The sequence below is a fragment of the Nannobrachium achirus genome, assembly GCF_963921795.1.
Source record: "Nannobrachium achirus genome assembly, chromosome: 17".
Lineage (NCBI taxonomy): Eukaryota > Metazoa > Chordata > Actinopteri > Myctophiformes > Myctophidae > Nannobrachium > Nannobrachium achirus.
In genome coordinates this window covers 53470002-53482202 of record NC_137824.1, presented here as the reverse complement: position 1 = coordinate 53482202, position 12201 = coordinate 53470002, and positions in this window count along the sequence as shown.

The following is a 12201-nucleotide window of genomic DNA, read 5'->3' as shown; positions in this document are numbered from 1 at the left end:
TGCACGCGCGCGAATATTTTCCATTTCTATGGTTTCTTGGGCTGGATATGGCAGCCTGGAACGGTTGTTCAAGTGCAGCTAAACTTGGCATGTTAGTAAACGTGCCACAATTAACAATAATGCATTGCACCTGTGCAGCTGACCTGCAGGAACCTGGGAATATACCATTCTGTCAAGATGGGGAGAATACAAGTGTGGAGAATATAGACCTAATTATAATACCTTGTTATTGTTAAAGTGACCATTTTGTAAAAATGTTGCATAGTTATTTTACTGTAATTTAACAACATAATAACCCGAACAGATAGACAAAAAGACATTCATGGATTTATATTTATAAACTTTTATTTTCCACCTGGACCCAGGGTATGGCAGCTGCATACCCCTGCCATACCCAATTGACGCCCCTGTTCAAATGTGTTTCACTTATTAAAGTATCAGTATACAATGTAGAAATACTATGACACAAGAGTATCACACCGTATCATATGCATAAAAGTAATTACAATATTTTGAAAATAGCAGATCTACAAGCTCACAATGCATCGCAATGCATTGTGAGCTTGTAGATTTTCTATTTTGCATTGTGAGCTTGTAGATCTGCTATTTTCAAAATAGCAGATGTAGGCCTAGACAGTCTATGTTTTGTAATAATAGTCAATCTACAAAGTAGGCCTAATTAAGTTTAAATTAGTTGAAGTGCAGTAAAAGTACAATATTTACCTCTGCTCTGCGAAGTAAATTGCATGAGAAAATACATAGGTTTACATTGCAGAGGCAAGAAGTGTACACAATATAATACAATACAATCAGAACAAAATATGTACAAGTGAAAGGAGTGAAACAGTTTTCATGTATCAAGGTTACATGCTTGCAGGCAGAGTAGGGATATAGGCTATATGATGCTTAATAGTCTTTACGGTGGTTGGGTTCCATTTGATATCCTTCTCCCATCACAGCAGCTCACGGATAACTCTCACTTCATGTCTCACATACAAGTGCACATCACGTTCCATTCCATCCTCATCATTAACCCTTTTCTGTTTGGACCATCATGCTGTGGACTCTGGTAAGGGTGCAACAATACATGTATTCGTATTGAACCGTTGAATACGAGGGGGTGTACCGAACCGAATGACCCTGTACCGAACCATAAAATACAATACAATACCACTCCACATCCACATTCCCCTGGAACCACCTCGAGGACCCCTAGGGGCCCGCAGAGCCCACTTAGAGAACCACTACCCTAGAGGTTGGGTACTGTTTTGTTCAAAGTTAAAAGAAAAAAAATCACACCCAATGTGAGGTGAGCGGTGGTCGTGCTTGCATAACGTCTTCAGACTAGGATTTGAGTCTAGGATGTACAGGCTATGCTAGACAACGTTTTGTTATGGCAAAACGCTGAGGAAAAAGGCTACAGACATACGACATATGACATCACTAGACAAACATGATGCTATGTACACACATTTTGCTATGGCAAAACGCTGAGGAAAAAGGCTACGGACACACGCACAGCCACGTATACCGCTCAAAAATACGTAGTTATAAAAATACATTTATAAATCAAGGACATTTTCGTTTATTTTTTGTATCGAAAAAGTATCGAACCGTGACACCAAAATATCAAACCGAACCGTGAATTTTGTAAACTGTCGCACCCTTAGACTCTAGGCCTGCCGGTCAACCAATAGACGGGTGTAAAGGTGTCAGATTCTAATATATTCCTTTTCCTTCCAAGTAAATGTCTCATCTCAGTCATCAGTCACCACATGCTGTTAAATGTAAATGGGAACACATAAAAGTGTAAACAGAGCTGTGTTGCATTAACTTATAGAGGCATAAAATGCCAGAGAAATGTCTCTCTCTCGCCTCTGTGTCCACATTAGACCGACTCTTTCTTATCTTTGGATCTTAATATAAGATACAAAGAGAAATGTTGATTTCACGGAAAGTTTTGAGTCTGTGGACATAAAAGCTGATGAAACCTATACGCATATTTGACGGTTGTGTTTATATGAGTCACTGTGGATGAGAACATCAGTACAAGTCAGGCACGTGCACACATAGACATCAAAGAGGGCTTGAGCCCCTGCCCTTTTATCCATCTGTAAAAAGTGCCCTCTCCAGACCATGAATGCAGTTTTTACTATATGGTGAAATAAATGAAAATGCCCCTCTTTCCATCCATGCCATACCTGAAGGCAGCATTCAAGAGAATTGCCTTGTTCAAACTCTCCTGAACTTGAATGCAGCATCTTATGTTGAAATAATTGCCCTCTTTGTGTAGAAATCCATGCTGTACGCCACATTTCCAGTATTGGCTTTATTATGCGTAGTTTAGTGTGGTAACAAGTATGAAAATAGCCGACCTCCAAGCTCACAACACGTCGCAGCGCGACGCGTTGTGAACTTGGAGGTCTGCTATTTTAGAATTTTTTCACCAAAAGGCCATTTTAGAAATTTCAGCCCCTGGCTCTCTAACATTCTCTGCACGTCCCACTCCCTGGTACAAGTTCCTCCTGGGTTTGAATCACCTACTGGTTTGACTACCTGGGTATTTCTCCCCCCTCCCCCCCTTAACAACATACAATGTTGTCCTAGTAAGTCCAGGACAGGAGACATTCTGTCCACATGTGTCATTCCATATAGCTGAGAAATAGGTTTTATCTGAACTCTAACCCAGCCACGCTCCAAAGTCATTATTGGACACAATCGCGACAGAATGATGTGTATGTTGAATGGACCTGGCATTATCATTCTTCATCCGTCCCAATTACGAGCAGCACACCCTGCAGACACACGTGCAACAGCAGAAGAACACACGTGTTCTGGAGTCCAAACAGACAAGCACATTGACAGACACCGGGGGACACCTGATTCACACACGCACGCACACACACACACACACACGTCCGCATACACGCGTACACATGCACACGCGTTGCCCGCACACGCAGAGCGACGCGAGCGACCACGAGCATTCACATACTGTACTGTACCTCTGTTTTTCTCTGATAATACATGGCCCATCTTTTTTAACCTCCATATTGTTGCAGGTCAGGTTGGCTTTATGCCATACATGTACACAGACAGATACACATAATTGAGCACACACGCACACACACACACACACACACACACACACACACACACACACACACACACACACACACACACACACACACACACACACACACACACACACACACACACACACACACACAGATGTACACCTTCAGACAAATACTCTTTTTGAAACATGCTGGCAGACAGAGAGAGATAGAGCACGCATTAACCATTGTGAATGTCAGGAAGAATGACTCACTCTCTCAAACCCCGGTGCTTGCACGTGACGTGGATACGAGCGGAATGCTGAAATAATTGAAACTGATATGATATCTCAACAATTCTCACTCCCCTGGCCTTCACACACAACCACACACACAGTCACATACTCAGACACACACGCACACACGCACGCACGCACGCACGCACGCACGCACACACGCACGAACGCACGCACACACGCGCACACACGCACACACACACGCACACACACACACACACACACACACACACGCATACACAAAATTGTGTACCTGTGTGTGTGTGGATGCCTCCACTCTAGGGACTTTTAAAAACATGCTTACAACCCACCTTTTCACTGTAAAAGACTAGGTTAACTTGTTTCTTTGTGTATTTTGTGGGTTTTGTGTGTGTGTCTCTCTCTCTACTCCTTCCTGTTGTGACTGACTGACTGACAGTTATCCTAGTCTAGTCTTCTTTGTCTTGCCCTTATGTTTTTCTCTTTGTTTTCTCTCCCTCCGGACTGTGCAGTCTAATACTGTAACTGGATGGGTTATTAGATATTATACAACAGGTAGTCGGGCTCTCAATGGAAAACAGGCTCTCCAACCGTGCATATAACGAGCACAGATGCACTGTCTCTCATCAAGTAAAGAAATCAGCTGCGTTGGTCACGAAAGACAGCAAGCGCTCCTCTCTCCCCACACTATGCGAGGCGGCTAGGCTAGCGGTTTTCATGTGACGTTCAGAGACATAGTAGCTAAATGTAGCATTAAAAAATTACAAATTCCTATCGAATATCTTAATTACAATGAAATGACGTTGACGTGTTTTTTTCAAGGGCAGCAGTTGTATAATCGCAATATTACACTCGAGGGTCTGCATTAACAAGGTTATCCTGCACTCCAGCCCTACCTACGGAACTCGCCTGTCGGCTCGTTCCTGCGGTAAGGCTGTTGTGCCGAATAACCGTGTTATATGCATGCACACTCTCTCGTGTAATATTGCTTAAATATCTCACTACAAATAACAAACCTATAAACTTGTGTGTGGGTGTGGTGTGTGTGTGTGTGTGTGTGTGTGTGTGTGTGTGTGTGTGTGTGTGTGTGTGTGTGTGTGTGTGTGTGTGTGTGTGTGTGTGTGAGAGAGAGAGACAAAGATTGATAGATGTCATGTGCCTTTATCCACCCATTTCCAACGTCCCATGGTGCATTGCGCAGAAGGCGTGCGGCATTTCCGGCGTCGCAGCCGAGTGTGTGATCTACAAGCTCACAGAGGTTGCATCTGCGACGCGACGTGAGCTTGTATGTCTGCTGTTAACCGGATGTGTCCCACAAATAATTCTACGGTAAATTCTGGCAGAAACGGGTGGATACTAAGATGACAGAATATCAACTGTCTCCCACAATCACTTTAACGATAAGTGATAATAATCATTCTCCGACCTGACCTACTTACTTATCGTCGTTGTCGGGTGGAAACCTTGTGTGTCCAAAACAGTTCGTTTTGTATTTATCATTTTAGAAACGATTTAAAGTAGTGAAAACAGCCGATCTACAAGCACACAACGCCTCTCACTGCGAGGCGTTGTGTGCTTGTAGATCTGCTGTTTTCAGCAGATCTTTTTGTAGATCTGCTGTTTTCACTACTTTTGTGCCACGGCGTTGTATGATGAAGCAGGGCTTTACTTTGCGAAAAAAATGTACAAATTTGAAACGTGGAGATACAAGGTTTCTGCCCGACAGTGACGTTATGTTAGATAATGATTGACAGTTCATTGATGTCACAGTTTGTTGGGGGTTTGTTTCCAACAGGGAGGGGGAGGGGAACAAATCAAACAAAAAAACTTCGGCACAAGTTCTTCCCAATCTGGGTTATCTGTCCATTAAAGCAAGAGCCAGGCCAAAAGTTTAGGTCCTGCGTTGCCTATAAAACAGAGAAAGGTCAGTTTTGTAGCAACTCAGCTTTCGCTCACGGCCCAAGCACTGTGTCTTAACACTAGTGGAGAGTCAGCAGAGTCTGAGGAACACTCAGCAATATTCATAGTAAAAAGCTTGATCAGAAGAGAACCAATGCAGAGCATGCGGTCTTCTCTTGCTCGTCATAAATTGGCACATAATACCTTTCCCCCTTTGAGCACTGGCACTGGCCGTGGTGCTGAACAGGGACGTGCAGAGAGTGTTAAGAGAGGCAGAGGCGGACATTTCTAAAAGGGCCTTTTGGTCAAAACATCGAAAATAGCCGATCTCCAAGCTTGGAGGTCGGCTATTTTCGATGCTTGATTGAGAGATTTCTACACAGAGAGGGCAATTCTTTCAACATAAGATGCTGCATTCAAGTTCAGGAGAGTTTGGACAAGGCAATTCTCTTGAATGCTGCCTTCATGACAGGTATGGCATGGAAAGAGGCCATTTGCATTTCTTTCACCAAACTGCATTCCTGGTCTGGAGAGGGCACTTTTTACAAGAGGGATAAAAGGGCAGGGACTCAAGCCCCCTTTGATGTCTATGTGTGCATGTGCCTGGTGCTGAATTATTTCCTCAGACCCGGGCTAACCAAGTGGAAGGCGCTCACTTGGCTGGTTAAATATCGATACTCCACTGGTGTGTGTGCGTGCGTGCGTGCATGCGTGTGAATAGCAGTCTACAAGGCAATATGCATATTATCCACGCTCCTATATAAGGCTGTCAGTCATGGACCATCTATACTCCCTGGCATCAGAAGATGCTCGAGGCGTTCCACGTCAAACGCCTCCAAACTGCCTTGAAACATCGCCTGGCAAAAAGTTGGAGGAGGAAGTTGGCCAAGTCTGCACCTGCCCCATTGGGTTAGATCCTCACTTGCCCTGTCTTTGGCAGACAGTGCACATCCGGCATAAAAGGACCCACACATTGTAGCAGAAGTCATCATCTGCCACGATGGACTACCTTAAAGTTATACCATGTAACCTTTTTTATAAAACAAATCTTAAAATTGTCCTAACTGTTAAATCGCTAAAGTTTTAGAACCCCCACTCCGTTATTTTCAGCTTCTAAAGCCTTCTCTTTATATGTTTTCTATGATCCCTACCGGGGACCGGTTTTCGCGGAAAAATTGCGTCATCACACTACCGGCCAATCACAGCGAGGGTTATACACTGCCGGCCAATCACAGCGCATCTTGAAGTGGGGTCGCTATGGCGGCCATATTTGTAGTCGCCCGTGTGTCTCTTTACTCAAAAGGTAATCTCGCCTACCAGGCAGGGTGAAGTAGTCCGTTTCTCCGGAATGCCTGAACGCACAGGAACCAGGGACCCCTCTAAAGATAGCTCTTGGCGTTGTGGAGGCAGACGCGGGGGTGTGAAGGTACGAAAAACGGGCGAAAGACGCGGACGCGACCGCGGTTTGCTATAGGGCTACTGACCACTAGTTGAGCATCTTACACAGTATAGCTTTAAAGGACAACTTTTTTTTTTTTTTACAAGGGTTCATATTTTAGATTGTAATTAGAGAAAAGATGAGTGTTAAAATGTTTTCATTTACTGCTTTCTATTGTTTTAGCGATTTTAGTATTTTGATTTCAGTGGGTGGGGGCATGCGTACAAGAGCTAAATATGTCTTTTTAGACACAATAAGCTGGCAATTTCTTTGTTACTATTTACCCCAGCTCCCATAAGTCACATCTGCCCATGAAAGATTGCAGTGCATCTTGGGAATGGGCTTATTGTGTCTAAAAATAATATATATTAGCCACTTGCATGCATGCATGCCCCCAACCTGGGGGCATGCATGCAAATCAAAATCGTTAAAATCAATAAATCGACAGAAAGAAGTAAATGAAAACATTTTAACACTCATCTTTTCTTTTCTCTAATGACTGTCTAAAATATGAACACTTGTTGTAAAAAAAAAAAAAAGTTTTGTGTGTGAGAGAGATGGAGCAACTCTAGGGCGAGTCAAGTTCAGCCTTCCTTTTCACATTTGAATGATATGAATGATCATTCAGCTGACATGTGCCTCCCAATGACAGATTAAGTGCATGATGTCATGTCATCATACATCTGACAGGTCCCACTGATGAAGTCACCAAGTCCGATGACAACAGGAGGGAATCACTGGCGGATGGCAGATGGCAAAGAAATGTAAAGCATGTTTACTCAATCCAGGGCAGGGATGTGCTGGCCATTGGGAAAAGCGGGACAACTCCCGAACGGCCGGTTCATTCCCGGCCGGTCCAGGCCGGCCATTAGGAAAAAATAAAAATAAAATGTCGGCCTTCGTTCCATTTTGGGGGCTGTGCGGCCAACAAAGAAAATCGTCACTGTCGGGCAGAAACCTCGTATCTCCAAGTTTCAAATTTATAATATTTTTCGCAAAGCAAAGCCCTGCTTCGTCATACAGGTACAAGGCCATTGCACAAAAGTAGTGAAAACAGCAGATCTACAAGCACACAACGCCTCGCACCGCGAGGCGTTGTGTGCTAGTTTGTGTGCTAGTTTGTGCTAGTTTGTGTGCTAGTTTAAATCATTTTTAAAATGATAAATACAAAACAAACGGTTTTGGACATACAAGGTTTCCACCCGACAACGACGAATATATAACAAAAAAAGAGGGCCTCTCCAACTATTTTTCCCGGGCTGAATCAGGGGCCCAGCACGTCCCTGATCCAGGGTCACCAAGTTTTAAAATGTATATTGTGTGAAGTGCCTTATCTATTCAGTGACGCAAGCATGGTTCTAATTAATGGGGGACCTTCATTCTTTGATAGTTATTTCATGCATGCACTGACGCAACATCACATTATAAAAAATATTAACATAATGAAATGATCAAAAAATAAAGGTCTCCGCAGTCCCCATTCAGGCACACATAGACATCAAAGTGGGCTTGAGCCCCTGCCCTTTTATCAATCTGTAAAACGTGCCCTCTCCAGACCATGAATGCAGATTTTACTATGGTGAAAGAACTGCGATTGCCCTTTTCCATGCCATACCTGAAGGCAGCATTCAAGAGAATTGCCTTGTCCAAACTCTCCTGAACTTGAATACAGCATCTTATGTTGAAGGAATCGCCCTCTCTATTATATGTAGAAATCCATGCCGTTACACCACATCTCCAGTATTCACTTGATCATGCTTAGTTCAGTGTGGTATCACGCACTGAAAATAGCTGACCTCCAAGCTCTTTGAGGTCGGCTATTTCCGATGTTTTCACCGAAAGGCCCTTTTAGAAATGTCAGCCCCTGCCTCTCTAACACTCTCTGCACATCCCAGTCCCCGTTCATTAGAAGAGGGACCATATCAGGAAATAGTGATTTGGTCTAGATTCACTTCTGGGCTCTACAAAAGAGAGCAACTAAATTCACCTGACTTTCGGAACTTCCATTTCAGACCGGGTTAAAACTCAGCAAAATGAATTTGCCATGCACAGTACGTACGGTACGCTCACACATACCATATCATTGTGTGTTGTCTGGGAATGTCAGAAAAATGAATCTGATAAAATGGTGCAGATTTTCTGAGATGAGACCTCTTTACTGAGGGTTGAAAGCTGAGTCACTCACATGCACACTCACACACGCACATACGCACGCACACACACACACACACACACACACACACACACACACACACACACACACACACATGCCCAAGAGCCAGCTTTTTTATTTTTCACCACTATATTACACGCCACGTGCGCACGCACACACACACACACACACACACACACACACACACACACACACACACACACACACACACACACACACACACACACAGGCCTGTGGCAGTGTGATCTCTGTTTGTCTCTTCTCTCTGTCTATAACTTCCTTTCATTATTCACTTCCAGAAGGCTCGTGTCCCTCCTGGGCTGGAGGCATTCAAATTACAGCATGCCTGGCAGCAAATGGAGGAGATTACGTTGATACAAATAAACACGGTCAATAAACCATGACCGCGTCTTTGCACGCCACACGCGTGTGTGTGCATGCATGCGTGCGTGCATTTAGATACAGTATACGTTATATTTATTCATTCATTCACTGGCTGAAACACACGTCCAGTACACACAGGGACGTGCAGAGAATGTTAGAGAGGCAGGGGCTGACATTTCTAAAAGGGCCTTTTGGTGGAAATATATCGAAACTAGCAGACCTCCAAGCAGTACGACGCGTTGTGAGCATGGAGGTCGCCTATTTTCGGTGCATTATTTATACCACACTGTATGAAGCATATCGTCACTGTCGGGGCAGAAACCTCGTATCTCCACGTTTCAAATGTGTACATTTTTTCGCAAAGCAATGCCCTGCTTCATCATACAAGGCCGTCGCACAAAAGTAGTGAAAACAGCAGATCTACGAGCACACAACGCCTCGCGGTGCGAGGCGTTGTGTGCTTGTAGATTGGCTGTTTTCACTAGTTTAAATCATTTTTTAAATGATAAATACAAAACCAACGGTTTTGGACATACCGTACAAGGTTTCCACCCGACAACAACGATAATCAAGTCAATACAGGCGATGTGGTGTAACGGCATGGATCTCTACAAAGAGAGGGCAATTCCTTCAACATACATGTAAGATGCTGCATTCAAGTTCAGGAGAGTTTGGACAAGGCAATTCTCTCGAATGCTGCCTTCAGGTATGGCATGGAAAAGGGGGCATTTGCATTTCTTTCTCCATAGTAAAAACTGCATTTACAGTCTGGAGAGGGCACTTTTTACAGACAGATAAAAGGGCAGGGGCTCAAGCCCCCTTTGATGTCTATGTGTGCACGTGCGTGCCTGCACGTCCAGTACACATGTGCTTGTACCAGGGACGTGCTGGCCATTGGGAGAAGCGGGACAACTCCCGAACGGCCGCTTCATTTCCGGCCGGTCCAGGCCGGCCATTAGGAAAAAAAATAAAAAATTCGGCCTTTGTTCCATTTTGGTTTTCACTAGTTTAAATCATTTTTAAAATGGTTTTGGACATACTGTACAAGGTTTTCACCCGACAATGACGAAATATAACTCATGTTGTCACTCGTCATGATCTGAAATGACAAATATTTTAGTAGCAGCAGCGCTATAGAGAGTCAGAGAGATCTCTCTCGCCTCTTTTTCCCGGGCTGAATCAGGGGCCCACCACGTCCCTGGCTTGTACTGATGCATGCAGGGAGAATAGTGGCTGATTGGCAGCACTTTGCAGCATCACTTTACAGCCCTTCGGTTCAACACTGTTGTTTTAAATGTTCTCTATAAATGAAGTGGATTGGATTGGACCTCAATATCTCGAAAACCATTCTGTACGCTGATTGAACCTCATAATTCCAAGGTCTCAACTCTCAACATACCGTAACTGTCTTGGATTGCCTGACACCCCTGCTCACAAGATCTCCTATTGGATCTATTAACCCATTTAGGCCTAGGATTATTGACTGCTTTAACTATTGAAAAATAGCAGATATACAAGCTCACAGCGCGGCACATCTGCTATTTTTGAAAAATCAAGATTTTTTTTTTGCAAGTCTTTCAATATATCTACTTAAAAGCGAACATTTGTAACTCAAATATTTACTTCTGGGTGGTCCCTGGGACAACATATTTTGAGATGGGGGTCCGTGGCCAAATACCTGTAATTTTAATTTTGGGGGTCCTTGACATGAAAAGGTTTGAGAACAGCATGATTTAGAGGAAGGATTTAGAAGTCGGGTCAAAGATCGGGTCAAAGATATTCAAAGACTTGCACTCTTTTTCACTCTTTTTCAAAAATAGCAGATCTACAAGCTCGCAGCGCGGCACTCGGTGCCGCGCTGTGAGCTTGTATATCTGCTGTTTTTCAATAGTTAAAGCATAAAATAATGGTTAAAGTGGTTCAAATCTAACCCGACTCGGGCGCGTTCACACTGGTTCTCAACGTCGGGTCCGTACGTGGACCACCAGGGGGCCAAATTAGGTCTGTAACTCTGAGAGTGTACAAATGGAACCAAATGGGCCTGTGATTTGGTAACATGAATTAAACAGGGGGCCAGTTGACCGGATTTAAAATGAAGCAAGCACAGAACTGAAAGTTCCTATGATTGGGCGCTAGTTGTGCTGTTCTGGTACCAAAAGCAACATATATGTTCTCCATATTTACATTCATTCCCCCTGAACATTTACATTTGATTTTCTTACCTTAATTGTCAGGATCTGGTGGTGTGGTGAGGACCCAAATGCAGACAACCAGGCAAAGTGGAGTGCAAAACCCATTGTAGGGTGTTTTAATACAGGAAACAAACAGGTACATGACGATCTTGACAGCCAGGTGACACTAGACAATGACTCAACAAAGACTAACTGGGGAACAAGACTGATATACACATGAGATGCAGCTGGGTAGAACATAGAAACATGACAACTAGACCAGGGAACACACATAAATACAACACCTACCTAGACAATGACAAAGGTCTGTGACCGTGACATTAATAAACATTGTTGTAAATACTTTATGGTTCCTGTCGCTAGTTTAAAGCCTTGGTTCAATCACAATGATATGTGTTATGTGAAAATATGCTCCAATTCGTTTTTATAATTGATGTTAAAGCAGGGTATGCTGTAGGAGGGGCTTGTGCTCATAGGCATGATTCTTCTTTGTGTGCTTTATTTTCGGCAAGCTCAAGACAATGTCCCATGTATCCCTGTGTTTGCACGTGACCGTTGGCAGCCAATAGCATTCCCAATACCCATACAAGGGCAAAAAACAGCGACTGAGTTACTAGGGCCCAAGGTGGAGGGGCCTTCATTATTCTATACTTTAGCTATTGAAAAATAGCTGATCTACAAGCTCGCAACGTGGCACTAGATCTGCTATTTTTGAAAAGTCGTGAAAATGTGTGCAAATTGTCCCTGGAACTAAATATTTTGAGATGGGAAACATAGGTTTTTC